This window comes from Octopus sinensis, linkage group LG4, assembly GCF_006345805.1.
Source record: "Octopus sinensis linkage group LG4, ASM634580v1, whole genome shotgun sequence".
NCBI classification, from domain to species: Eukaryota; Metazoa; Mollusca; class Cephalopoda; order Octopoda; family Octopodidae; genus Octopus; species Octopus sinensis.
Window position 1 is genome coordinate 49,293,915 of NC_043000.1, and position 27,500 is coordinate 49,321,414.

General features: G+C 32.5%; 1 protein-coding gene and 1 long non-coding RNA gene across 11 annotated transcripts in view; one reads left to right on the plus strand and one right to left on the minus strand.

Annotated features, from left to right (window-relative positions):
* Positions 1–27,500, plus strand: part of LOC115210389 (bone morphogenetic protein 1) — a 2,987,986-nt gene that overhangs the window by 380,285 nt on the left and 2,580,201 nt on the right. The gene's annotated exons all lie outside the window — the stretch shown is intronic.
* LOC118762946 overlaps positions 22,819–27,500 on the minus strand; it is a 33,151-nt gene continuing 28,469 nt past the window's right edge. The window contains exon 3 of the long non-coding RNA XR_004998699.1: positions 22,819–23,779. This is a non-coding gene — a long non-coding RNA (uncharacterized LOC118762946). The remainder of the gene's footprint in view (positions 23,780–27,500) is intronic.

Sequence of the window (27,500 nt, forward strand, 5' to 3'; positions counted from 1 at the left end):
TTAGGCAGCAACGTATGAACAGCTATGAGATATAAAATAGTCCTTTCTACTCTAGGCACAAGGCCCGAAATTTCTGGGGAGGGGGTCAGTCAATTAGATCGACCTCAGTATGCAACTGGTACTTAATTTATCGATCCCGAAAGGATGAAAGGCAAAGTCGACCTCGGCGTAATTTGAACTCAGAATGTAAAGACAGACTAAATACTGCTAAGCATTTCGCCGGCGTGTTGTTTCTACCAACTCACCGCCTTATGAGATATAAAATATTGTGGTAGATTGACTTGGTCTCTCGGAATAGCAGCCAAATCGCTCAAATTACTGCTAACCCTAAGTAAAATTTAAGGATAATATCGTGAACTACATTATTCTCAATCAGTTACCACAGTGGATGAATCATTATTTGACTACATTTGATTTTAAATCAGTTCAAACAAATCTGAAATGATTGAGTAAAACAACTACCATTGTGATATACCTGTTTAATTTATAATTTGACCGCGTTGCCAACACATTGTGATACCAACTAGTCAGGTCAGTTCTGTTCAGTACTGCTTTGCGTTCGATATAAACAACTGTAAGCTAGCAATGTATAATTGTTCTGTCATGAATTACCTAATTCAGATCGAAGTTACCAAGGCAATTTCAATTTCTCTACATACATCATTTGTTTATACAAGCTTAGATTCTGCAACGAAGTATAACATTTCAGATGAACTGTTCGTTTGTCTGCCAAATAGTGGCATGTCTCAACTTGTACCTTGACATGCAACCTAAATAATAATAAAAAAAATAACGATGTAATGCGAAAAAGAAACATTTCAAAAAATGATTAGCTCATATCTATTTTAACTTGTGGTTTGCACATATTTTCACCTGTATTTTTATTTGAATTTCCAAGTTAGAATTGGTTTTTAGGGGTTATTTTTTTTTATATGCTTATAAATATGTTCGCGAGACCGATGTAATGTCGGATAAATCAAATGACGCAGGGGTTTACCTTTTCCATTAAAAAGCGACGTTAATTCGAAAACGGCAGAACGTGAAAGGATTTAAGTGTGGTATGCCTGCACTTACCCAATAAATTGTAACATTTAATGTGAAAGAGCTCTATAACTTTAATTAATTAAGATTATACTCGAAACGAGAAAAGGTAAACATTAAAATAATGATTAAATTAAGCAAACAAAAGCAAGGGTGTCAACTCGAAATCTCGAAGATTTTGTAATGGGTTCGCGAGTCTAATTTTCGGTTACTTTAATTTTCTTCGAAGTAGATACGTATACTCTTTCAATATACTCCAGACGATATTACATAAAACCCATGCGTACGAACTGAAATATACAGTCGCACATTCAAACATATATATATATATATATATATATACATATATATATATATATTTATAAATATATACGTATGCAAAGACAAGTATGTGTATATACTGATACATTGATACATAGGTAGATGCGCGTGTATATATATATATATATATATATATATATATATATATATATATATATATATATATATATACAGGGTGTCCCAAAAAAATGTATACACATAGTGGTTCGGCAAAAGAGAACGATAGAATAAGTACTAGGCTTACAAAGAATAACAAATTTACAATTATTTAAGGTGTGTATACATTTTTTGGGGACACCCTGTATATATATATATATATTTAGCAATTAAGGACAACTACTTAATAAGGAAAACTTAACAAGAAATTGTCAGGTAGATAGCGTGAAAACCTCATAAGAGAAAAAATTTCGAAAATAATTATTTCTTATTGAACATATTAATTTATATATAGAGGGCATTATACATACATGCCAGATGGCATTATACATACATGCCACACGCTAAGAGGGACAATTAGTCATTTCTACCAAAAATATTACTAATATTACTATATATATATATATATATATATATATATATCGTTGCTGTTATGCAAAGTGTCGCAACTCTAAAACGTTGCTTTTTCAGTAAACGAAAAAATAGCTTCGCCATTCCGTAGCAAAACCGTTTTCCTACACTTTGGCAATGTTTAATATCTTGCCATCCAAGCCAGCTGGACATACGGATACGATTCTTTGACCAAAAGAACTGGCTATTGCAAGCGAAAATAAATATTGAAAAAAAAACGCATTTGTCCGAATTTGGACATACGACAGATTAACATAACAGCAACGATATGTATAATGCTTTATCTTTTTTTCTTACTTTTTTCAGTCATTTAACTGCAGCCATGCTGGAGCAAACCCTTTAGTCAAACAGATCGACTCCATGAATTCTATTTCTTAATCTGACATTGATTTATGAATAACTGGACGATTCTTTTTCCTGCAATTTTTTTTTTCACAGTTGAAAATGTATTTTGGAATCAATCATAGAAATCCGTTTAATACATGATTTCCCTTGAAAAAAAGCAACCGGTACTTTTCTGTAATATTTCGTTTTGCGAAATAACTGTAACACGTGTATATTTTCTAGTTAATTTTTCCAGTCCGTCATATAAGATTTCATTGGAATGCCAGTTCTGTATAAGAAAGTCCATCAAACAATAAAGTACAAATTTGGATTCAACAGTTATTTTATGTTGAGGAAAGGTTTTAACTGTCGTTTGTTGTTTTAAAAGGAATTCTTTATTACTGTCGTCTTTCTATCCTTCTTTCTTGCTACACATTTATTGGTATGGGTGTCAATCTGTCTGTCTTATGTCTGTATGTATAGATTCAAAGAGAGAAAAATAAATGAATGTGCAAATGTATATATTTAAAAATATGTTTACTTACATGCATAAATAGAAATATATACATGCCTATATATATATATATATATATATATATATATATATATATATATATATATACATGTAGGCATATATACATGAAGATATACATGTGTGGTTTTTCTATATATAATCATAGAGCATACATACCTACTTCTATGTATATATTTCCGTACATACATTAGCATACGTATATATTCGTAAGTTATGCATGTACGTAGGTATATGTATACACACAAACACACACACACACACCACACACACACCACATATATATATATATATATATATATATATATATAACGTGAAGCTTTATGAAAATAAACAAAAGACGAAGGCAGGTGGAAAACAAACGAACAATTGTATTAGTATGGCGCTCAGGAAATATAAATAAAACAAGTCTTTAACGTTTCGAGCCTACGCTCTTCAACAGAAAGATACACAGAGAGAGAAAAACACAGAAAGAATGAGAGAAAAAAAATGCGTGCAGTAGCTAACGAATCAACATGGCGATATACATATACCTTAAATATTGTTTGTAATCATAAAACAATTCTAATGAAAACAAGCATAATGGAAGAAAGCTGTATGTCATTTTAAAGATCCATCTAATAAATAACAATCATATGATTTACGGAACATTTTTCCTTTTTCTTTTTAGCAGAAATGCATCAGGAATTGAGGAACTGCTTTTAACTATCGTGACACTAAATCAAACAATTGACGTTTTATTTTGTTTCAGTCATTGCAGCCGTAATCAAGGCGTCTCGTTACATCTAACTAAATTGTCTTGTATATCCATCCTCGCTCATCGAGTACTTCCAGGAATATCTTGCTGTTATTTCTACATATGAAGGAAATGACGTAGAGGAACCCTTCACAAAGTTGGGGAAAGCTTGTTGATAAAGTAGGCGTCACCTTTGTAGGAGGAGCTTGATAGAGGAATTTCTAAATCAATTACTAATAATTTTAGTAAAATTACTCTTATTCATTAGTATAACATTTTAAAAGATTTTAACTTTGAAACCCTCTTTTTACGTTTATATTCGGTGCCATTTTGCGCTTTCATTTTAAGTAATGAACGCCAGTAGTCAAAAGCCGGTAATGAAAATGTTTGATCAAGTCATGGAGTAGCAATTGTTTAAACAGTATTCCCATTGTTTATATTGCTTTTAGAAGTCTTACATAAACAAATGTAATTTTTAAATCGTAATCAAATCTCAAGAGCAATTTTATTTTATTGAATTATTTTCTGTGAGAATATAAATACATCGAAAGAAGTAAATACATCAGAGAAAATAAATGTTTGCAAACTCCCCTTCACAGCTTTCTACGTAACACAAGTAAATAGCAAGCACGTAAGTGAGAATTAATTTCAAGTAAAATAACATTTTCATCAGAATAAATTGACCCAAAAAATAGTTAAAGGGTTTTCAGAATTAACGGGTCTTTCCTTTATTTATTTATACGAGTAAATTTACATCAGTCATTTCCAGTTAAACCAGAATTCTTCTGTAATGGCCTTTACTTGTGTTTTCCTGTGAGTTTGATTCGATTAAACGACTAGAGCATTTTGATACTAAATCTAGTTATGTAATTAGTTAAACCATTAATTTATCTACGTTATTGTCGCTTAATTTCTCCTTTCATTATCGTCTGCCAATTCCACTTGAGCATTAGTGTAAATGGCTGGAATGGTAGATCACAGTATTCGACGCATTGCAGTTTACATTTGCAGCACTTTAACGATTCATTTGCTTTCTTGTTACGGGGGCTGAGCAATAGACTTCGCGCATATTCTGGGCAAATACTGGCATAGTGTTGCGACGACGAAATATCTCAGAATATTTCAGCCATGTGTTAGGGTTTTTCTTTAAGAAAGAACTGAACCTCACAACAGTCTGTTGAATCTTCCTTTAAAACGATACAGTACTATGTCAAAACAAAAGTATATAATTAATTTATAAGCAAGCGAGAGTATAAATAGAAGTGACCACATTGCAACCGATAGAAGTGACCACAAACCCAAATATTTGAGTTTCGTATGCTGACGCAATCTCAGCACTATCTCTATAGTTGCAGATTTAACTCTCACCAGCTGGGTACAGCTACCTCTTAGGTATTGCTAAAAGTAAGATAAGCACTATAAAACTAATGAGAGCGCCGTTAGCCTGCTGGTGTTCAAATCATTTTAACCGGAGGATAGCATTATTCTTAAACATTCTTATGGAATTATTCACAATCTAACTAGGCTGCTATAACATAGTATAGTCATAAACTCTCGGTGATCCAAGTTTTTAACTAGATTTTATTTCCCATTTAGAGCCTTTTCATTTTCAATATGCAACCTTTCGCAAAACTATGGACGTTAACATTTGAAATATATCGCAGGCCAATTTAGTTTCGGTTTTTTAACTTTAAGTTAAATTTAGTGAAACAGCAGAAGTAATTGACCACTACATCCATTTATTTATTTTCGATTTCTGTTTGACTGTAAGTAAAGAGATATCAAAGGACAACAGTTCTTAGGAATAGCAATGATTAACATACCTAGTATGGCATTTATCTGTAATAACTAGAAGAGAGATGAATACGTCAGATGGGCATGGATAAAAATGGCGCTCGTTTTGCTAGATCAGATTAACAGAATCGTTTACTTTTCAACAGTGAAACAGAGACGAAATACAATAAAGCAGTGAGTGAATCTGTCATTTTTATATCAAAAGTGTGGGAGGGATATACAGCAAAAGTCAACATATTGTGTGTGTGTGTGTATGTATATATATATAATTGGTTTCGAGGTAGATAGATAGACATATAGACAGACAGACAGACAGACAGACAAACAGACAGACAGATAGATAGATAGATAGATAGATAGATAGATAGATAGATAGATAGATAGATAGATAGAAAAATAGGCAGGCAGGTAGGTAGGTAGGCAGGTAGGTAGGTAGCTTGCTAGGTAGGTAGGTAGGTAGGTAGCTAGCTAGCTAGCTAGCCAGGCAGGTAGGTAGGTAGGTAGGTAGGTAGGTAGGTAGGTAGGTAGGTAGGTAGGTAGGTAGGTCGGTCGGTCGGTCGGTCGACCATTTATCCTATAAATATACTGATTCTATATTCCTTGTTTCCCAATCATTTTCATTCGATTACACAACCTCCAAGCTTTCAAAATCTTGACGCCAAACGATAGGACGTTTGAAATGAAAGCACGCAGCTCTGATTTTTTTCCTCTATAACTGATTACATTGTGTTATAATAATATTTTGTTGATATCTGTTATCATAAATGAATTTCTTTCTCAGTGTTCATTGTGTTTCTTTTATTTCTATCAATATTTCCTTTGTTTTTGTTCCAAAATTTATATTTCACCGCGCTAGCTGTATAAGAATCTAACAAATATGTCCTTTATGTCAGAATATATTTAGTAAATTTATCATCTTCTATTCTAAAAGCATCGATCATGCTGAGCCAAGTAATTCTAAATATTACTAAAACAGAAGTATTACAAATGTTTGTAGATTTTTTTTCTTTGAACAGTATTTTATTTTTATAAAAAAAAATTCTTCTATGTAAGTTTCTAATATATTTCTATCACTATTCTATAACTGATATTCTCTAACTTTCCGTTTAACAAATAATCTTCATGCTTGATAATGATTTTATAAAACGAAAATGATCACTACGATTTTTAACAGCTTTCAATGGATTCTTTTTTCTTCTCTCAAAAATGATTAGTTTTTAAGTCCCTATTTCATTTCCGTACGAGAGAGAGAGTGTGTGTGTGTGTGTGTGTGTGTAACGTTTCTAATTTCTTTTAGATGTGAAAATGCTGCGTTATCTATAGCCATAAAGAGGTTTTTATCTGTGAAAATACGAATGTTGAGAATTAATTATACTCCTCCTTAGACTTCACTGTTAAGTAGAACTAATTCTCAAGACATTTTCTTTTTTTCTAAATATATTTCAACATCAGACAATTTTCCTTATTTTGAATCTTATCTAAAAGAAACTATTTTTGCTTTTTGCTTTGTTTTCATTCGGAAAAGCAAATGGGGGAATAGGATCATTGCCTTTTGATGCATTTTTGCTACAGAAGTGGATTTTTATATTAATGAAGATAATATTTGATATCGTTTAATGTTTATCTTCTTATTTCTATTTTCATCTCCCATTACTAAAATGTTTCACCATTTGCTTAAGTATATTGCAATTTTGAAAGCTTTCAAAACTGGAATATACTAAGATATTTATGGTAAGTCTAACTATAGATTTCACACTTAGACTTACACCGATCAATAAAATCTAATGAAATAATGATCAAACTGTTCTGATAAATACTGCTGTCTTTTGTATTTTCTCTTGATATATAATTACTTGTTTGTAGACTGTTCCACCAAGAAATAGTTACGTGAGCCATATGCAAACTAGGGTATCAATGGGCGATTCTGTTTCAAGGCCTTTTAATTAGTTGTCTCTCACACAATCGATTAACCATACTGAGATAAACTTATAGATTAGTAAATATCAGTTTTTCTACATACCACTGTAATACACTGCGGAGATATGTTCGATCTTAAATATTTTTAGTTATTAGTGATTCTTTAAACCTTGAAGCTATAGAAGACAGGTTTTCGACTAATGTGTGATCCAAATATTTCTTATGGAACAAAAATGAAACCGAACACAAAGCCTAACAAGCAAACTAAGAACAGCTTATTATGCCCACGAAGGTGCTTTGCTAGTAATACCGTTGAAGCTGAAATTGATCCATAAACAAAGAAAAATAAAATAATTAGATTTACACATTTCGTTTTTGGATTTGGTTTGCAAGATTCTTTATATGAGTTCGTGTGTTGAAGCATATTCTGTTGTGTCTGGGGAGAGTCATTTTCTTTTTGTACGTTATAATGTAACACATTCACCGGTAAAATTTCCACTTATTTCTTATTTTCGTTTGCCTAAAATTTTCGTTGCGTCTTGCAACCTTTTCAATAGTCTTGATTTATACAATTGTTGGAATAGAATTGGACGGGAAACTTATTGACAATGATTACAATAGGTGGACTAAAAATACTAACAAACTGGATTCAGTATAACCGCAAAAGATACAGAGAACGACAATTAAAAAGACAGTGTTGAATAGAATCGATTTAGCAAAAATTGGACACTGGATGCACAAAGGCGAAAATCATGGAGAAATATTAAGTAATTATCCATCAGTGGGAGAGTAAAAGCTGATTTAATTGATTGATTGACTGATTGGTTTATTGATTAATTGATTGGTTGATTGATTGATTGGTTTATTGATTGACTGATTGATTGAGATTCCTAAAGTAATTTCATTCATTGAAGGCCAGGTGCTTTAACTTGCTTTAATTTTCTAATATTGACTTTGCCCTGTCACCCTGAAAGTACCGAAGAGAGTTACAATAGCATCAATAAAAAAATGTTCTGCAACAATGAAAGCTATTATGATAAGATAAGAAATGTCATTATAATCATGTCCTCATCCGTTTCAAATGTTTACCTAACTTTCGAAATTAATATTATTTCAAACAGATTTTGCTAAAGATGTAAATGAATTTAATGCAACGATAAATAACGAAGTCAAATTTCATATATTTGCTATGCTACTTGGTTACTTCTAGATTGAGAGCTTTGAAAGTTAATTTCGTCTTTTATTGACTGTGATATTTTCAGTGCTTTTCTTTCATCTCCTGTGAAATTTATATTAGTCTTCTTTAACTTCACTTATTATCTTCAATATAATAATTGGCTGGAATATGATCGAGTTAATTTTTACGTACGATGTAGGAAATAAAAATGGATTTTTTAATCTTCTTTACATTTTTCATAACATCAGTCATCTGACTAGGCCCATGCTTGGGTACTGCCAACAGTTATATTGAGCCTAGTACTCAGACTGACAATATTTTCAGCTATCTCTAATTATGGAATGGCTAAAAACATCTTTGACTCAAAATAATATAAATCGATGCCTAATACCACAATATCTTTGTTATTTACGCTGGTGAATATATATATATGTGTGTATGTGTGTTTGTGTGTACATATACGCACGCACACATATATACAGAGACAGTGGGAGGGAAAGAGTAGTAAACTTATGAGCATGTACTTTTAGAACCAAATGTTTTTCTTTTTTCTTTTTCTTAAATTGCTTAATAACATTTTATTACAGTATATACAAAATCATAATAGAAATTTATTCTGACGCGATGTTAGTGCTACTGCTCAGCAATTTTTCCAGCTCTCAACGCCCGTATTTTTATACAGATTAGAATAGGCTACTTTTCTTTTATCCTAGTTTGTGCATATAATAAATAGGTAGAAGCAACTATTTTCACAACGCCAAAGGAATTTAGTAAACGTTTTCTGATTTAGTAGCAAAAGTGCTATAGCTAATCTAGTTTACCTCTTTTATGGCTACAAAGAAATACCACAGCATTTCACAGAGATGCTAAAGTGTGATTTTACTAAAAAGATATATGCTCAAATTTATCATATAATTTTACGTGTAGTGTTTCTATAATATAAGGTGGCCAGCTGACAGAATCGTTAGCACTCTGGGGAAAAATGTTTTCTGACATCTTGCCCGTCTTTACGTTCTAAGTTCAAATGCCGCCAAGGTCGACTTTGCCTTTCATCCTTTCGAGGTCGATAAAATATCTACCAGTCTAGCACCAGGGACTGATGCAATGTAATCGACTAGCCCCCTCCCACAAAATTTCAGGCCTTATGCCTATAGTATGCAGAATTAATTTATGCTTTTGTGTGTGTGTGTGAGTGTGAGAGAGGGGGGGGGGGGAATGAGATGAACTTCTGTACAGTTCCCCCACTTCCCAATTCAAATTACGATGTCTTGGTAAACACGAGCTCAGGAAGAAAACACTTCGCTAAGGTTCTATGCAAAGGATAGAAGGAGAAACCAGTGGTTGCAAAATAGATTTTTACATCTACGTGTTTGTATTGTTTATATGTGTATGTATGTGTGTGTGCATGCATGCGTGTGCATATGAAATGCATTCTTTTATTCTTTTATATGTTTCAGCTTTGTGGCTGCGGCCATGCTTAGGCACCGTACTTTTCAGAAGGGTATTACATTTGTATGTTCCGAAATATGTTTTTCTTCTGCATTCTTCAATTTCAAAAAATATAACATTTACTTATTTTTTTATTTAAAGTCCGATTGTAAAACCAGTTATAATTTCCGTTTCTATGATTGTTATATTTCTGAAATTTCTCCGTTTGGAGATTTTTGTGTTATAAATCTAGCATAGTTGATTTGCAAAGTGCACAAACATTACAAGAAACACTAGGAAAAAGCCTATTATTTGCAAGGATATTTTTGTAAAGAAAAAGTAGGAGTGACATGAGGTTTTATAACGGGTCTTTGTTCTTAAATTAACTTCTACTCTAGACACATTAAATGCTCAAAATACATCTAAATTCTTTTATTGACATCGTTTGTTTTTTTATTGTTTTTTTCTGTTGTGATTTCATTACTAAAAGTTATGTACTTATCCATACTTCCAGACATTTCAGTGAAAAGGAAATGAAGCATATTGGCGCTAGTTATATGTAGTCATTGTGGAAAAACGGTCACTCTCGGATCGATTGCTTAGCCAAATCAATTTATCAATAGTATTGCAGAAACCGCAATAACAACTGTAGCAGCACCAACAACACCACCAACGCCAACATCAACAACAATAATTCATAACCATGTAGCAATAGTGGTAACAAATGGCAATTTATTACATACACTCCTTTCTATAGCCGGCACTAAATTTAGAATACACTTAGTAATCTTTTCCTTTTTTGTGCAGAAATATTTTTTATGGTTGAATTAGGAAATAATTCCTGTATCCATTTACAAGTGACCTTTCTTTGTATGATTCATAATGAAAACAAAGATGAATAAATAAATTAAAAAGATTTCCAAAATAAATGAATAATTCCGATCTTGCAAATAGATTAATGTTGCAATTTGTTTTGATGCTAACTAAGCTAAGTAGTTATATTCAAAGATTTTTCTATTGAAAAATCAAGGCTTTTGCGAAAGCCAGCAGGTCTCTAAACTAGGTTTAATATCTATTGAATAAACGGTAGCAATTATTGTTAATGTTTTCAAAAATGTGTTTAATTGCCACAAACGGCAGCAGTAGAATTAATCGACGTTTATATTTTATCTACAATATTACATATCATTTCATATTTCTTTGTCTTTGTTTCACACTTTCTCTCCCTACTTTTACAAAACATCTGATATATTTGAGTAGCAAAATCCGGCGTATAATAATATCTCCCATGACAAGGACTGTTACGACATATCTGTTGTTTTATGGAAATATAAAACTTAGCTTTATCAAGGGTAACACATAAAACATAACGTAAGATCTTAAGGTTTCACATTAAACTATAAATTAGCCTATTTATGTTATTGTTTTTCTTTCATTTTACCTTGTTTCCTGCATTTTGGTTGTATCATTTCACTTTGATTTGGCTCATTACTAAAATTTTCCTACATAATATATTCAATTAGAATCTCTAATGTCACCAGCGCTGAGATTGAATAAACATAAAATACTGGGAATATGTTTCAAGGGAATATATTGCATGAAGTTTTATTTGAACTTGACGTGATAAATTCTCCCCTATGTAAGAGATAGTGGGGACCTGGAAGAAGACTTCCAACAGTATATCAAGGCCGTTTTCTGAGCGATGCTGGAACGGTATTTCCTTTTTTTTTTTTTTTTAACAGTCCTTCGATTCGTTTATACATATTTATGAGAGATCTACTCTGTAGAAATCTGAATCGTGGAATTAGATCATACCCTAATTTTTTTAAGCTTTAAACTTGCTTAAGCCGATAATAATTAACAAGTTAACACATAGATTATTCTTGCTCCATAATCTCTTCTATAAACGAAATGTTGAGAGTTATTTTATTGCAAATATGGATCTTCATATACTGATTGTCACTTAGTATCCTCAACAGTGGCACATGCAGTAATTTACAGATGAATATTAAGGTAAAAAACGTATATATATGTGTGTGTGTGTGTGTGCATGTATATACTAATATATATACTCATGCACATTTGTCTACACGTATATATCTTCGGCTGTCCGTCGTAGGTCGACGTTGACTGTTCTTGTCCAGTCATTATCTATGATAGGTTTGTGTATATATGTATTAATTTACGTACATACGTACGTATTTATGTATGCACGTACATACGTGCGTATGTATTCATTCATGGCAGTGGGATTAAGGAAACCGCTTTTTAGCCACTTGGTTTCACGTTCAGACCCACTACGCAGGTCGTTGGGCAAGTGTCTTCTGTGTCTTGCTCGACTAATCCCTCGAAGGCGGTGACCCAACATAATCGTCGTCCTAGTCCAATGACTAAAAGAATGAGTATGTGTTGTAATACACCTTTCTGCTAAAAGTACAAGGCCTGGAATTTTGGAGGAGGGGGAAAATTATTTCATTGAAAATTATTTAATGAGTTAACTGGTACTTAACTCATTAACCTCGAAAGGATGAAAGGCAAAGTCCATCTCGGCGGAATTTGAACTCAGAACGTAAAGACGAATGGCAAGCTGCTAATGATTCGGCCAGCTCGCCGCCTTATTGGCATTTTAAATTCCATTTATCAATTATATTTTCCCTGTTTATTATTACGACAACGTTCCAAAATTTACAGTTCTTCTTAATCGAGGACAATACAATGTAATTCTCACATTCTATGGCTTATTGTACTGTGCGTTATATTAGCAGCCCGAGCTTGTATTTGTATCTAATGTTGTGTAGTTTTTGTATCCCATGAGGTTTCGGTGTTTACCAGGGTAAAGGATGGCAAAGTGGAATCGATACCAGAATGATATTTGAAGTTCTTTTACATTTTTCATTTGTGGTGTCCATTCAATTAAGTTAACATCTAATGAAATATGTGATGCTGCTTTCATTTTTGTGTCGGTGTTTTTTTTTAATGTATTCTTCTACAATGAGTAGAAAAGATATTGTTCCAAAAATTTTATTATAAGAAATGGTAAATGGATCTGAATGTTCAGGATCGACTATGTATGTAAATATGGCAGCAGAGCTTTATTCAGGTTAAAGCTTTCTGCAGAAGCAAACAATTTTCCTTCGGTAAATTAAAAAAAGTCTTATTACACATTTATAGCATAAACTAGCAGTATCGCCCGGCGTTGCTCGGGTTTGTAAGGGAAATAACTATATAAGCATTTTTAGAGAGTTACTTCCCTTATATAATAGCAAAAAATGCATCAAAATGGAAAAAAATTATGGTAAATTTTTTTTTAAATCGTAGACTCATCGTAGACACGCGCTAATACCCAGAAGGGCTCGATATGAATCACGACTATAAGATACCCGCTTTTGGTTAAACTGCACCGCAAAATGTGGGAGTAGTTAGGAATCTAAATCGTAGGAGACAGACACCACACAACTTCACTTTTATATATAAAGATTTGTAAAAGAAAAAATAAATATTGCAGTAACTCCCAATAAACGACCCCTTCAAAATCCTCATCTCACGGCAATTATGTAATACAGACAAGTTTGCGGTAGCATACTACTAATTTACATGAAGCGTTTATTATTTTCCTTAGATATATAGTCTTAACATTACAATATTTTATAAATTCAACAATATAATTTAGTGTGAGTATAATTGAGTTAATTTAAGCCAAACTGAAAATCAAGATCACCTTCAAGAGAACCAACATAAAAATACACCAGAAATCCGGTATATTTGTGTTACTTTAATTACAATTTAACTAAGAAACATGTTTGTGTATCGTTTTGAGACGTTAATACTTCGCTGGCGATTAAATACGTTAACACATTTACAGCTTAGGTAACTGTCGCTGGTTTGTCACAATTCACCGTTGAAAATTGATTGAACTTAACGATGTTTGTGTCTCACGGATGTGTTGTTAGTGTGATTTTATTTAGAATAAATTTATTTGTTCGTTTGCGTATCAATGGTTATAGCAGCCTTTCTTTCAATTAATTTCTTAAAGTTCAAAGCTTTGTTTTTAGCTTTATGATAAATGAATAAAACAAAAAGATAATAATTTTGGGCTAGCTTCATTAGACGTAGACATCAATCATTTTGTACCTTTCATGTTTATCTACTAAATATGAATGGTATACTTAGTAGCAAGCGGTCATATTTAAAGTTGCTTGCTAATAAATTGCCGCATTAAGCTGAATTCGTGGATTGTTATCTGTCCTATATCTTTCTTTCTTTCTCTCCCTCCCTCTCTCTCCCTGCCACTCTCTCTCTCTCTCTATCTATATATACTTATGTGTGAGTTTCTTATGTTTATATATACATATGTGCGACTGTGTGTGATACATGTGCACATACGTTTTTCATATACACATACTAATATAAATGCATCTATGTATATTATCATATTTATGTTTAAAGGTGTGTGTGTGTGTGTGTGTGTGTGTGTGTGTGTGTGTGTGTGTGTGAGTGAGTGAGTATATATATATAATCAACATAAGTGTTTATAAGTTATGAACACTTCATTGCTCTTTGGAATAATGGTTTCCACACTATCAGCGTCATCATCTAAATTTTCAATTTCACATCCTAATATTCGATGTGCATAAATTTCATTGGAGAAATTTCAGACATTTACCAACATAGTATATATCTAACCTATACGTATTTGTATTATGTGTGTGCCTGCGTTTGTATGTGTGTATCTATTTATGTATATGTATATAAATATATATGCATGAATATATGTATAGGTAGGTATATATATATGAGTGTATATAAATATGTATGTATAGTGTACAGTTCCGCTAATTGGTGGGATCAATACAAAAAGTATTACATCCAGCGAGATATAAGTATCAGTTATTATAAAGTGGATTTAATATTGAACTACCATAATTTCCAAGCTTACAATATTACTGTTGTCGGGTGAGCTTTTATAGCTTGCTATGTACTATCGGACAATCTCTCAGTCTCAAAATAAATAGTATTCTAAATTATATAACGGGGCGAATGTATGCGTGCCCTATGCTAACAGACTCACGCACTAGGTATTTCGTTTCAGTTCGTATTTTCCAAGTTTTGAATATGTATTTCTACATTTCTGTTTATCATAGATGATAAACAGTTTATATCCAAGAAGTTTTCTAGCTTTTAGACTTTGCAACACAAAGTTCAAACAAATAATTTACTGGCGCACTTCACAAGTTAAAAATAATTGCTTTGAAGTTCAAAATTATGATGAAAATACAGAAAACTATTGCTTAATTTGTTTTAGAAATCCTACCGCTTTATAAGAAAATTATGAAAGATTCAATTTTTCAAACACTGAAGCTTAAATGTGGAGTCACTAATTTTGAAATATAAGAAAGTAAACCAGTAAGAAAAATATAAATGACTGATGTGCATAAAACAAAAGTTTGTTATTACTTTTTTGCTTTTTGTCACTGACCTACTGAAGGCTTGGTTGTTGAGATGTAGTTTAAAACATTATAAAAGCGAGTTAAAAGTTGCGAAAATAACAATTTAAAAATATTTAATTTCATTTTAAGGTAGAAGGTTGGTGAGTGGAAATAAGCTCACTAGGAAAATAAATCATATATAAACAGTTAAAAATCTTAGCTTGGAAAAAGGTCTAAAAAGTGTTTCATTGTTTTTGAATAATATAAAGAAATTAAAGGTCTGCGTGCTGGCATAATCGTTAGCACGCCGGGTGAAATTTCGGTATTTTGTCTGCCGTTACGTTCTGAGTTCAAATTCCGCCGAGGTTGACTTTGCCTTTCATCTTTTTGGGGTAGACAAAGTAAGTACCAGTTGCGTACTGGGGTCGATCTAATTGACTGGCCCCTCACCAAAAATTTTGGGCCATGTGCCTATAGTAGAAAAGAATATACTAAATGAAACAAAAGATATTAAAAAAATCATTTATTGAAGTTTTCTTATGACAGTCTACCTTTTTTACTTGTAACAACTTCCTTTGATTTCCTGTCACTTTTATTCCTGTGACAGCTTTCCTAAAATACCGGATACATTTCCGCACAACATTTATGTATATCCTTTTGAATTCAAATAACACGGAAGCTTCTTGGATCAATATCATAAGTACCAATCCATTAGTGGGAGGGATTAAAATGACTATAGCCTTCACCTATGTATGTTTGTGAGTGTGTGTGAGTATATGTGTGTTTGTGAGTGTGTGAGTATATGCATGCTTGTGTGTGAGTGAATACGAGTATGTGTGTTTGTGAGTGCGCTTGCATGAGTGAATTTGCATGTGCGTCTGAGAGAGAGAGAGAGCGCGTGCCTAATTTTTTAAAATCATTTATTTTGCAAAGAAGTCTATTTGGTTTCCTTAAAATTTAGTAATATCAGCTTTATGAGTTGTATCTGCCGGCGTTAGTTAAAGAGAGAACTCAGACATTTATGGAATTCTAACAAGACTGCTGCAGTTGATCCCAATTTTTCTTACCTACGAAGATATTGGATATAAAGACAACTCGATTACATCCTTCGGTTCATATTGTTTCGGTTAAAATAATCCATAGATGTATTCTGTATTCAAGATAGCATTGAAACAAACTCTGTTAATGTATAAGTAATATTTAACAGACAGAAACATAATTAAATGTTCAAAAGGACCGGATTACTTTGCAGAATGATAATAATCCTATTCTAAGTTCACGAATTAAGTAGGTTGTTTATTTTCATATGGTTGGCGGCCTTCTGGGATCGTGGATTAGCTTCCTCGTTCATCAGATCAGAATTTAATTGAAAACATACATTCGCATTTAAAGAGACAATTATATCAGAAGCAAATAAAGAGATCCTGCCGTTAACCCTATACCATCCATAATCAGTTTCTGCTATAATTACCATGCTTATATAACAAGATATAACAAAAATACAAAGTAGTCAGCATCATATTATCGAATGAGCTCTTTTCTTAAATGATAGGATGTAATTTGAGGCAGAGTTAGTCTCTGTTTTTAACAAGGTAACCTGCCTTAGCGCCCTCGCTAACATGAAGAATCAAAAGGGTTAATGAAGGTGATAATCACATTTATAGAGAAATCCTTATAAGGTTCTAAAACCTTGTAATTGGTTCCATTCAATTTCTTGAGGAAGAAATCATAGAACATAAAATGTGATGGACGAACTAATTATTAACTAATGCTAGTGACAGCTTGTTTCATGTTTTGCAATGAGATGAAAAGTTATTGTTGCTTAGCATGTTTTTTATAACTTCGTGCAGGGGATAATAATTATGAAGAGGTGCATGTGTGTATTTATGTATTATATTGTACGTGTGGGTTTGTACGAATATATTCATATAATTACGCCTTTTAAGTGACATTTAGGAGACATTTTAAGTAACAAACTTAATTCATTGCTTTATACGTCTCTTTAATGTTAGATGTTACTGCACAATCTTCCTTGCGTCTGGCTTTTTGATCGAAATCTAAAATTTCTGAAAGACACAGGAAGGAGATTATGACTTGCGTGATTTGTTGGAATCATGTCACTTTAAAGGCAATTCCATGAACTGCTTCCATTTTCGTCTGAGTACTTCGCTTTTGAAGCATATTTAAAATTTAATCGTTTAGTCAGAAATACGAATCATTTCTCCTCTGCTGTTTTCCAGTTAGAAGTAAATATTTATAGACACTATGTCTCTCAACCCACCTGTAAAATCTAGAAAAAAATAGATCAAAGTTACATGAACAAATAATTACTATGTGCATGATATTCTGTAGCCGAAATATCGAGGAATACAGTCTATATATTTCACAATGACCGTTATAATAGTCATGGTTTAGTAGCCGCACAGTCACTGGGTTTCGGTTCCAAATTGGTTTCATTTATATTTCACATAATACAGATAATGATAAACTGAGACAATTTATATTTCTTGTTGAAATTGCTTCCTTCAGATTCGAGCAGAAACTGATACTTTGTTTCCTTTTTAATCTTCGAACATCATTTTAATTTTTAAAGAATCTTTTAGATGTGGCTTTCATAAAGTGACATAATCCCATCCAAAGACCCAGTCTTCGAAAAAGCAGCATATAGTAATTATGATTTAATAATCCTTTCTATTGTAGACACAAAGCCTGGAATTTTGTTGGGGGGGGGATAAATTGATTGCGTGGACCCCAGTGTGCAACAGGTACTTATTTTATCGACCTCGAAAGGATATAAGGCAAAGTGGACCTATAAGAAATTTGATCTCACAGAGTATAGACAGATGAAATGCCGCTAAGCATTTTGTACGGCGTGCCAATGGTTCTGCCAGGTGACTACCTTAATTATAATTTGTTATGAATAATATAATTTTTCATTGTAATAATATATAATATTATAAGCTGTAATTTACCATTGTGACGGTTAATGACTTTGAAATATTTATAATAAACAAATTTCCTGTTTGCAAACAATATTTGAATGATAGTTGTGCAACATTAGGGTGATAAATTGGAAGTCGTATTTGCGAAAATGTAATTTAGCAGTGAATATATAAACAAAGTTCCGATAGAGGCGACAACTAACTTAAATAATTTGTGACCTACGATGGAAATATATATTTGTGAACATGTATTCATTTCACTAACATTTCTTATTCCAACTTGTACCAAAATATGAGATTTATTTGATTATTATCTCACCATCAAAGTAATTTGATTCAATGCTTTATTCTTTATTGTTGAATTCAGAACTTAAGTATTAAATGCATAACAATCTTACTGTTAATACTCTGCGAGAGACAGACGGATAAATATTCTTATAACTAAAAACACACTTTTATCAAACTCAGTTTTATGTGAAATGAAGTACAACATTCTCCCATATCAATATTCACTTGCAGTAACACTATATGTCTGTTTTATTAGAAATCAAGTGATTCATTGCGGTCAAATGATTTACATCTCTCGTTTTCACTCTCCAAATCAAATAATGCATCACATCAGAGGATTTTTGTCATGTTACCAACAAGCATTTCATGGAAGAATTCGCCATATTTTAGCCAAAATCATTCAAATACATCAAAACCACTGACAATATCGGTATAAAATTATGAGGCATTATATCATGGTAGCTGAGTTGGCCTAACGTCATCTCGGTCTTTTGAAAATGTTTAAACAGCTGACGGATCGGCAAATGTTATTGGCAACTGAACACACTGACTTGCAAATGGTACACTCAGAGTGCAAATATCTATGTTATCAACTATTATTGGAAGGAATATCAGAAGAAAATGGTACGATAACATCTCATCAATAACTCGTTGCTTACAAACACCATGACATATTGACTCTCCACCTTTCAAACTGAATAATTTAAAGTACATTTGAGGATATTTATTAATATTACCAGTCTTTCTACAATAATGTAAAAGACATTTATAGATTTTAATTTATCTCGAAATTCATATTTCATATTTTTCATGTTTAAAACATCGTAAGTAATTAAAATTTATGTCTCTTTCACTTTCTATTTGAGGATATGTACACTGTAATCATCACCATCACCATCATTATTAATTTTAAAAGCACACATGCTGGTAGAATCGTTAGCACGTTGGATTAAATACGCAACAACATTTTGTCCTTCTTTATATTCTGAATTCAAGTTTCACCGATGTCGACTTTGCCTTTGAATATCATTTTTCTCTTTCCAGAATCATAGATAAGTATCAGTCAAGTAGTGGAATCGATGTAGTCGACTCGCCTTCTTGCCCATAAATTTCAGGCATTGTGTCAATTGTATAAAGGGTTATTATTATCATTATTATTATTATTATTATTATTATTATTATTATTATTATTATTATTATTATTATTATTATTATTATTATTATTGAGTGAGAGAGCGGTGCATGCCATCAGAGTGACACTGGAGCAAAATATACGAAGCCCAGTATACCCATCATGACTACCTGTCTGATAGAGGTACACTAGGCACTTGCATTACAACCATATGTGCATAACATGGTGACCTCATATCAAGATAAACAGCACATGACCTTGCAAGTGGGGCCAAATCGCGTTGTTGTTTTTTGTGTTTGTTCATCTTCTTTTCGGGGGGATTTATTTATATATACATATATGCGTGAGTTTGTCCCCCACCCCCGATTGAAAACCGGTATTGTTGTGTTTACGTACCTGTACATAAGTGGTTCGGCATTGCAGAACTATAAAATAAATACTAGGCTTCGAAAAATAAGACCTAGGATGGATTTGTTCGACTAAAATCTTTTCAAAGCGGTGCCCCAGCATGGCTGCAGTCTAAGTATCAGAAACAAGCGAAAGATAAAAGATAAAAAGATATTTAACACTTTGCCTGTCCACAGTAGTTTCATAAATTTGTCCTAAATGTCCATACTTGTTTTCGGACTATTAGTAAGTTCTTGTTGCATACGTTCTGAATAATATAAAGTTACTCTAGTAATTGAAAAAACTGGGAATGTGTAACTTATGATACATAAACGACTAATGATTATATATCCAGTGTATCATATGTGATACAAAGGACAGGCAAAGGGTGAAAAATTTCAGATATAAGAAAAGATAGACAAAGCGTCAGTCAGTAGATGTGGGGATTTCTATGTATATAGGTAAGTATTTACACGCTCTATATTCTTAATACCTCCAGCAGATGTGTCAGTTGTACCAGGGCCTGATTGTGGGAGTTTTGGTGATGGGGTTGTTAGTGGAGTTGTTAGTAACAGATAATAAGGCAATTATGACGGTTTCGGTTATATTGATGGCTCTGTTCTGGTGCTTGCTTAGGTGGTGGTGGTGGTGGTAATGGTGGTGGAGTGAGGGTATCAGTACGTCAGTTACCTGACCGTACTCTCATCCTACCTGAAAAATTACCACCCAAGGGCTACCACCTAGAAAATCATCATCTCAGGATATATTATATGACAAATCATCACACTGCTAGAGACCAAAGTGACGATTAGGTGTGTGGGCATATGTTATATATATATATAATATATATATATATATATATATATATATATATATATATATATATATATATAGATAGATAGATAGATATATATATATGTATACATATATATATACGCATACATACAAGCATGGAGCATTTACATATACATATATACGTATACGTATGCACATGCATACATACATTTACTTCTACAAGAAAATATATTATGTGCGTGTGTATGTGTTTGCATACATCATACTTACTTGTGTGTCGAGAGATATTTGTTCGTATATATATATATATATATATATATATAGACATACATAGAAATGTACATATATACATAAGTACGTACACCGATACAGAAGCATACATACGCATCCATAGTCCATACATATGTATATACACATCCTTACATAGATTTATACATACATACCATACCCTGACGCCATTAAAAAGCGTTGCTTTGAAAACAGTGGTGTAAATGTGTATGAGAAACCTTAATATAAAAAAAATTAAACCTTTCAGAGCGAACAGATATTACTGAAGTTTTCAGACTAGAGCATAAACGCCTTTACAATTGTAATAAAGAGACTTTCAGAGAATCGGTAAGAGAATAACTGAATTTTATTGTCAAATAAAAATAGCACCACCATCAATAATTCTAAATACGATCAGTTTCACTTTGCTTGGTCTTTGCACGATCCAGTCATTGACACGGCTCACTACACAACAGCGTGTGTATTTTGTTTTTATGTTCTCAGCTGCTAGGCGAATATCTATCATTTCTTATATTGGAGAAAAAGTATTCTTGATACACAAGTGAGAATAGATTCAATCCGTCCCCTCACCCAATACCCAGACCCAGCGTCTCAGACGTACGCACGAACAGACACATGTGTACGCACAAGCAAACGCAGATACACACAGAGGCACGCATACACACACACACACACACACACACACACATACACATACAGAGACACAGACACACATACGCACGCACAATTAATACTTAGTACTTTTAGATTTAAAATATTGATTTTTGGACAGTTTCCGCTGAAATGAGCACGATAGTTTATATGTGTGTGTGTACGTGTCTACATTAGTATATGTAATGTATCAGCAGCTTATACACAGTCTTAAGTGTGTGTATGCATATAAGTATATGTATATATATATATATATATATATATATATATATATAATATATATATATATATAATATATATATATATATATATATATATATATATATATATATATAATAGAGATAGATTTTTTTATTGAATTCATGGAAGACATCAAAATCCGATTGTTTACAATAAGGAAAATCTGATCTTTGAAAGCTATAGAAATACTTGGTAAATACTTGCTAAAATATTGCAAGTCAGCAGTCTTAATAGAGTATCTATCTTCTACCTCTGTATTATTATGAGACAAAATATACACAAGAGAAGTATCTCTAGTATTCTTTGATTGTTTTTTGATTTTATATTTTTATATTCTTAGAAAACATTACATATTTTACAACTCTGACCTTATATTTTTAATGTGTGTGCGTGTGTGTTTTTAAATTTTGAATTCATGAAATTAAGATTAATATCAATGCTCATGTTCATAAAATGCATTTCCCATATACTACACTATTAAAAATAATACCATTAATTCCAGTCTTTGTTTTAATATATACTTGACCGGAAATTTCAACTTGTGTGGATAGTTTTATTCTTATGATAAACCATCTGCGTATGTATAATTCATATCCGGATTTAGCAGAAAGACACAGCTTAGATTTTAATTCGAGTTATAAATTATCTTATATTTCATCAGAAAATAAATTACAAATTTGTAGACTTTCATTTTCCGTAACAGGAATGCCTTCTCTTATATTTCAATAAGCGTCGCTATTTGCAGCAAATCCTGACGAATACCTGCTTATATAACATGTTAAAAGTTATAGTTGAAAAAGAAACGAAATGTAATAGAGTGTGATACCATGCAGGTTATATTTGAATATTATAGTGTCCACAGGCCTTCGACACTATCTCCCATTTTAGCCCCCCCCCCCAATGCCCTCATCTCGTCCTTCATGTTGCAGTTAGATTTGTTGGTCTCTCTTTCCACCACGATCCACACAAAGAAGTCAAGAGTTTTACAGTCAGACGAGTTGAGGGGTCAAATGTCAGGTGCTGTGTGATCGAAGAAATTCTCCGACAGCTAGGCCTGTCTCTGCAGGCTGGTGTGGTGGGGCACAGAATCAAGCTGCCACACGTACGGCTACCTGGTCAGACATTGTTTTCATTATTTCATTATCTCATTCAGTGGGGTGATCTGACATCACTTTCACTGCTGATGACACCGAAGGCCATGATTGTCTATGGAAATTTCGTCTGCATGACTCTGGCACGACTATGGGTGAGACAGCTAGCCATCTTTTGTTCTGGAAGTTGATGTTCTGGTCTTGGCAGAAATTATATCTCGTTGGAGAAGGATCACAGCATGTCTGGCTTCACTGAGTGTTTCAACTTATTGATCAACTTCTTGGTGTGCTTGAGTCGTATTCCCTGCATTACCTTGGACAAAAATTGTTCCTTCCTCATCTTATGTGAAAAGTAGCGAATATTCTCACACACCACTATTCTGATGAGTTTTTCATTCACTCCTTTCTCCCTTGAAATGGCTCGCATAGACCAGCTGGGGTCATTGTTGATGATCTCCTGGATTTCCTCCACGAATTCCGGCCTCAGATCTTTGTTCATGGGTTTTACTCTCTGCTGTCGATTCTCACTCGAATCTTGAATCTTCCAGCTCCTTTGTGACCATTTCCTCCATCTTTCTGCCGACGTTGTGGTAGTCTGAAATCTCCTTGTTCGTCATTCCGGCTCTGATTCCAAGGCAGACTCGATGCATCTTTTACAAATAAGCGGGAGGAGGGAATCAAAATTTTCATTAGTCAATTATTCTGAAAAACAAAATAGAACAAAATGGTTTTTGTTTTTAAGGAGAAACAGAAAAATGTTGCATCAATCTGAATGTATTGTAATATATATTTCCATCACATTTTCTGAGTTTAGATCCCATCGAGAAGGACATAATTTTTATTTCACACCAGTACATCAAAGAAACGTATTTGTGTGTGTGCGTGCGTATGTGTATATACGTGTGTGTATATGTGTGTGTGTGTGTATACATTGAAGCTATACTCATATCAATAAATCTTTAGTTTTTATTCTTAAACTAACTTTGAAATGTTGCCATATATGTGTATGTGGGTGTGTGTTTGTGTATGTATATTCGAGTCGCCTTTAGAATTGTGCGATGCGGTCTAAATATATGCGGAAAAACACAGATGATATGGTCACGGCTTCAACACCTTCAGTCAAAGGTTTCTCCAGTTAAGGGCTTACCAAGAGCTAACGAACAGCAATAGCAACAACAACATATTTAACCAGGAAAGAACGATTTGAATACAGGTTGGAAAAAAATATGAAAGTGTAAAAAGAAAATGTCATTTGGATCTCGAAATAGCAATATCACCTCAAGATAGAGAATTTTTCTGTTTTGATCAAGCAATAACCTTTTATATCTAGTTGAAATGTTGCATTTGCTTTGATAGATTTATTATATCCACTCGAATACCTCTGAGGAGATACCTTCTTAAAATGACGACCGTGAGTTTTAAATTGGATGGATAACAAGTGACATTCGGAAGATTATAGGTAGTCTTCTCTTGTTGAAGTTATTTCAATGACATTGTGGCATCATATTGGCAGATACTCGAAAAGAAAATAATTTCGCTAATATATATATATATATATATAATATATATATATATATATATATATACATATATATATACACATATATATAATATATATATATATACATACATATATACATACATATCTATATATATATATATATATATATATATATATATATATTATATATATAATATATTATATATATATATATATATATATATATATATATATATATTATATATATATATATATATATATATATTACATACATACATATATGTATATATATATTTACTGAAATATTCTGTGAATATCCGTTTGAGTGGATTCATTTACGATGTGTTACAAATGCGAATATGCATATGTATCTGTTTCTGTGTGTGTGTGTATTACTTTCGTGTTGCCACTTATATGAGAATTTGTGTGCAGTATATCTACTCGAGCACATGCTTGTGACGTCTTAGACGTGTGTGTATGGATGAATAAATGTGTCTATATGTATATAAATACCTATATGCATATATATAATATATATATATATATATATATATATATATATATATATATATACGCGCATTCTGGCATGTACATATATATAAGTACTTATTAACAAGCATTTTCATACATATATAGTCACATGTACACCTACACATATCTAGGCGTATACACAATGCATATATACTTTGATGTGTGTGTACATCTATACATACATATACAAAAACACAAACACACACATACATATATATACATATATAGAGAGAGAGACAGAGGCATATATGTATATATACATGCATAGAACAGTATGCATATACATATTATGCGTGTGAATATATATAGATTTATATATTCATGTATACGTATCTATACATATACACTCATGTACACACAAGCACACACATACCCATACAGATATAATCCCGTTACTATATTTTCGTCTACATCAGGAAAAAGCTTATCAATAAACAGTTAAATCATTTCTATCATCCTATCTCTTTGGATGACTGTATACTGTATAGAAATCGATTAGATACATAATAATCTAGGCAGTGTCTCTCTCTCTCTACATCAAAGACGCCGAAATATTATCATGTTATTTCTAATTACTTTTATTACAGCATTTTCAGTGAAGTTACTTTTAAAAGTAAAGTCGTTCCGATAGTAAACTTCAAAGCCACACCGTAGGAGACGGTATCAACAGAATATATTTGTACGGAAATTCGTAGGGCAGAAAGATTTATGGTCGTGATACTGTGTTATGTGATAAATCAGCAGAATTTCCACGTGGAAATTAGATCTTTAGGTTATCTTGTTATGGCTGCCTTATTATGAAGCAGGTTAAGGAATATCGTTCTTGATAAGATAATCAACTAGTGCTCCCTCTCCCGCCTTCTAGCCAAAATAAAATTAGATACTATAATCTCATTATTGTATTTATTTCACACTTATCATTGACAATGGTTATGGATGTGTCTTTGGTAAGATGCAATATATATTTTTTCCTCTGTTTATATTTTATATATTCTGTATTATGTAATAACTGAGAACAAATATAAGCTTAATCATGTGTGCCCGAAATATATATTTCTTCTTAATTATCAATGAAAGACAAAGAAATTACTTTGTACGCTGCAATTACTGGAAATTTCCCGAGAAACTGGTTAATTGCGAACTATTATCAAACCTACACCGCAGCCTTGACTAAAAAATCCAACTCCGTTAAAACACACACGACTTAAATTTTGTGCAAACATTTATACATACATACATACATACATACATAATACATGTATGCATGCATGCATACATACGTAAGTACGTACGTACGTATGCATGCATGCATACATACGTAAGTACGTACGTACGTACGAGATGGAGAAAGAGTGGGGAGAGAAAGATCTATGTTACGTACACATGAAGAGAGAGATTGGGGAGAGAAAGGTGTGTGTTACATCTGTTTATGCTTGGTGCATTTTCTTTTAACAGTTTAAAAGTGCATCAAGTTGTATCACTTCATGATAAATGTAAACTAATTTTCTTCTGATTAAGAACCATACTATACCACACTGAAAAGCATTAGTGGTCAAATTTATCGTCTGAAATATTTAAAACCGGTTTCTTACCGTGGCTGTAATCCAGTGATATTATTAAAAATATTCAGATTATGCAATAGAAATAACTCTGGTTTAAAATCTTTAACTATAAGGCATATTTAACGTATGTATATCGCTGAAAAGTCAGACTGCAGTGGTCGCTTCGGGTCCCTTTATAGCTTTAGCGTATTAAAAAAATTCTTCAGTGCAAGAAAAAAAAAACGAAATTGTTGCAGAAGGAAGCGATTCAAACATTTCATTTAAAATATATTCAATAAATGCATGCAAACATATATTCGCACATGTGTATAGAAGTAGATGTAATTATAAAAGGTACATATGTATATGTGTGTTTGTACATATATATGTATCTGTGTGTATGTTGATATACATAGGTGTGTGTGTACAGATATATTGTAATATATGTATACTCACACACACACACATGATGATTGTTTTCTTCTTTGCACTTTTCCCTTTCCCCTTTTTCCTTTCCGACGAAGAGCTTTGCTCGAAACGTTAAAAACTCACTATTTTTATTGGATGGCAACTAATTCATTCTATGTGGAAGTCCTTTTGTTGTTATTGTTATTTTCAGTGTTCGTTTATTTGACTTGATTATAAATATGTATGTGTGTGTGTGTGTGTGTGTGGTGTGTGTGTGTGCATATATGGGTACAGGACGTCACAAATAGTAAACAACACGAAATACGAAAACAAATGAGTTGAATACGCAAACAACGAGACAAACAAATGAAAAACAGGATAAGTAACATAAAGAACGACTCTTTATCAGTTGTCGGCTGCCTATCTACTCCTCATTTCGAGC